This window comes from Formica exsecta, unplaced genomic scaffold (genome assembly GCF_003651465.1).
Source record: "Formica exsecta isolate Colony F162 unplaced genomic scaffold, ASM365146v1 scaffold1180, whole genome shotgun sequence".
NCBI lineage: Eukaryota > Metazoa > Arthropoda > Insecta > Hymenoptera > Formicidae > Formica > Formica exsecta.
This window is the reverse complement of record NW_021848521.1, coordinates 15,463-19,732: the sequence shown is the minus strand read 5'-3', so window position 1 is coordinate 19,732 and position 4,270 is coordinate 15,463.

Genomic DNA, 4,270 nt, shown 5'->3' with positions numbered 1-4,270 from the left:
TGGTTTCCCAGGAGGGGATCGTTTAGCGACAAGACCATGTGTCGTATCACTCGATTTTTGCGGCCGCTTTTAGGTAGGACCTCTACGTTGCATTTTTGCAACGCCTTTATTCCGCTTGCCTTGATTTCCGCGTTTTCGTAATGAGTGATTGCGCGGTCGCTCGGGCTTCGCGCGTGGCTCGCGTTGTCAGCGTTTCGCTTGGTCAACGTTCGTAACGTGATCTGTAAAACATTAGTCGATTTGTGTTTGCATCATAAAGTTATTCTCGATTGAAAATGTCAGTTTACGAGCCAACTTCTCGTCATTTGCGGGAGGTTTTAATTTTCTGCTTCAATATAAAGAAATCTGAGGCTGAGGCTCATCGAATGCTCTCGAATACTTATGGTGAGGCCGCTATTAGTGAAAGAACGTGTCGTGAGTGGTTTCAATGCTTCAAGAACGGTGATTTTCACGTCGAAGTCCGGCATAGCGGTGGAAGAGAGAAGGTTTTTGAAGATGCAGAATTGGAGGCATTACTTAATGAAGTCTTGAGTCAAAGTCAAGAAGAATTGGCACGATCATTGGGAGTGACTCAACAAGCAATTTCAAAACGCCTCAAAGACATGGGAATGATTCAGATGCAAGGAAATTGGGTGCCGTACGAGTTGAAACCGAGAGATGTTGAACGGCGTTTGTTTGCTGTGTGAACAGTTGCTTGAAAGTCAAAGACGGAAGGAATTTCTGCATCGCATTGTGACCGGGGACGAAAAATGGGTTCATTACGATAACCCCAAGCGCAGAAAATCATGGGGATATCCCGGCCATGCTTCCACGTCGACGGCCAAACCGAATATTCACGGCTCCAAAGTCATGCTCTGTATTTGGTGGGACCAGCTCGGCATAGTGTATTATGAGCTGTTAAAACCGACTGAAACAATCACAGGCGATCGTTATCAAACGCAATTAATGCGTAATTTCATGAATTAAATTATTTAGATTTATCTATATATATTACACATTAATATGTTATTATATATTAACACTGTAATTGGTCTTATTTTTTACGTCAAAAAAGCGTCAGAAAATGAGATGTTTATTAAACGTCTAAACGAGGCCACCATGATGTCTATCTAGATGCGAAAGTCGACCTATCTTAGACGTGTCGAATAGACGTCGACTGTACATCTATTCGACTTCACGTTTCTCTCTGGGTCGCTCAGGGCCTTGGAGAGAACGGCGAACAATCTCTCACAATTTCTGCTTTCTAGGGGCCTGTCGGTGTCTCCTGCCAAGTCAGCGCTTATCGTCTTCAGCAGAAAGAGGATTTCTCCTCTTAATTTTGCAATAACCCTTGACGGTATTACTATCAACTCTTCACGTTCGCACAGATTTCTCGGAGTTTTGCTGGACCACTCATTGGGAGGACAGGAGCACGTTCGCTATTTGGCGGAGAGGTGCGGGAAACTTGCTAATATTCTGAAGGCATTGAGCGGGGTTTGGTGGGGGGCGGACCCGAGGACCCTGCTTGGCATATTCAAGGCCTTGGTGAGCGGATCGGTCGAATATGGAGCCCTCATCTTCCCCACACGTAATGGGGGTCTGACGGAGCTCCTAGAGAGAACCCTACGTAGAGCCTTGCGATGTTGCGTTGGCTTGAGACGCACGACACCGGCCAATGTGGTTTATGCTGAGACCGGGATAGGTCCCATCAGACATCGTTTTGCATATCTGACAACAAAACTTGTCCTCAGATCATTTGCCCTTAGGAACAACATACTTATTGAAAAACTTAGCGACTTACAAGCGGCCCATTTTAATAACGATAGATACGATTTGCTCAACAGATTCCCCTTATACAGGGTGTAACTAAACAAACGCATATGGACAACATTATCAGATACAGAACAACAATTCAAATCGAAAAGTCCTAAACCATTTTTTATCTGAGTTTTCTTTTCGTTGTTATGTGATGTTAAAGTTAGCTAATCAGCGCCTGTCTACTATACAGCAGAAAGCCGTCTCGCTACTCCGACCCTCGTCGTACCTTCTCTGTTTTCCGTTGTAGACAGGCGCTGATTAGTTAACTTTAACATCATATAACAACGAAAAGAAAGCTCAGATCAAAAAATGGTTCAGGACTTTTCGATTTGAATTGTTGTTCTGTATCTGATAGTATTGTCCATATGGATAGATACGATTTGCTCAACAGAATATATATATACTGGGTGTAACTAAACAAACGCATATGGACAATACTATCAGATACAGAACAATTCAAATCGAAAAGTCCTGAACCATTTTTTGATCTGAGTTTTCTTTTCGTTGTTATGTGATGTTAAAGTTAGCTAATCAGCGCCTGTCTATACAGCAGAAAGCCGTCTCGCTACTCCGACCCTCGTCGTACCTTCTCTGTTTTCCGTTGTAGACAGGCGCTGATTAGTTAACTTTAACATAATATAACAACGAAAAGAAAGCTCAGATCAAAAAATGGTTCAGGACTTTTCGATTTGGATTGTTGTTCTGTATCTGATAGTATTGTCCATATGCGTTTATTTAGTTACACCCAGTATAGAGCTTTTTGCAGCGCGAGAACATACAGACACAGGATGGCCTCATTCACCAGGGTCCCCTTGTATCTCTTTTCTTATGAGACTTCGTCCTTCATTCCTAGAATGGAGGTTACTCCTTGCTCAATAGTGGAGGATATCCGCCATGCGCCGTTTCCACGGCTTGTTTTTTGATCCTCCCTCTCGCATCTCATCAAGGAGAGGCACCTAATTTTCACAGATGCTTCCAAGGAGGAGTCCGGTGATCATGTTGGGATAGGCATCTTCTCCCCTACCCATATTAGGAGGAAGTATAGAATAGATGGCTATTCCTCTGTGTTCTCTGGCAAATGTATAGCTACCATCTATGCGGCGGAACTAGCTCTGGAAAATTATGTTGAGAGGGTGACGATCTTTACGGACTCCCGCAGCGTGGTCGATATAGTTCCATCTAATAGAATCAATAGAGACCACAATTACCTTGTCCTAGTCTTGAAAAACAAGCTGGGATCGGCCTTCCTCCAGAGAATTGACATAATTCTTGTATGGATTCCGGCGCACATCGGCATCCCGGGTAATGAGGCCGCGGATCGCCTCGCCAGGGAGGCGATTGGCGAAGGCGAGCCTTCGGAGTACCTTCCCCCTCACTCGGATTTCTTTGCCATCCCGCGAAAGAGATATATTGAAACAATTGAACACTTTTTGATAGACCAAGCGGCCCACAAGGGTTCTCAATACTTCAGGCTATATCCCGCTTTCTTGCCTAATTCTTGGTTTGCTAAGTCGAAATTTAATAGAACGGAAATAGTAACAGTTAGCCGCATTCGCTCTAACCATTATAATTTGAATTATATGATAGTTTGAGCAGGTGCGGTATAGTGGGGTCCCCCGCCTGTGACTGTGGAGCTCCGCAGCAAGACATAAATCACGCTCTCTGGCATTGCCCGTTGCTCGGGAGGCATCGCGGTCCGCTCCTCCGGTCCATTCAACGGAGTCTGGGATCTCCTCCACCCTATGATGTGTTTGATCTCCTAAAAGAACCTTCCTACGAAACGATTGCATCCATCGTCTCCTTCCTACGAAAAAACGACATTTCGATTTGATGTACAGTTGTAACGATGCACCCCCCATCGTTACCCGGCAGTAGATCGCCGGAAGTCTGCCGCCCGACGAACACCGGCCGGGCAGGGGCAAAGGCGCCGAGCGCCCATTTTAATACGCTAATTACCGCCGTTGCGAACAACCGTACGGCCGTTATACGGCCGCCGTTACGCCGTTATACGGGAAAACCGAGCACAGCCGAGTGCTGCCGGAAGATCCCGAGCGTCACCCGCCGAAACGCCGCGTCGTTTCGCCCAGGGGAAGCGACGCGTTTACCAGAATAATTACCCGCCGAGAACAACGCGTCGTTATCCCCACCCGGAGGCGAATGACGCGATTACCGCTAGGCGCTCGGGTATAAACTGGCAGCATTTCGGCATCTCATTACCAGAACGATTCCTGAAATCCGCTCGAGCAATACGCTCCGAGACAATACCAGAACCGATCCTGAAAACTCGCAGAAAACGACGGAACGAGAGATTGACGCGTACGCAGTCTCCGCCGAGCATTCTCGGTTTCCTCGCCGCCTGCGAAATCCTAGCTAATTCCGACCTCATCGAACGATAGCGGAGAGTTCGCCGCTATATGAGATTCGGTCTAAACATCCGCCGCTACCGCTAAACGGACCGTGGGCCGGCGAGTTC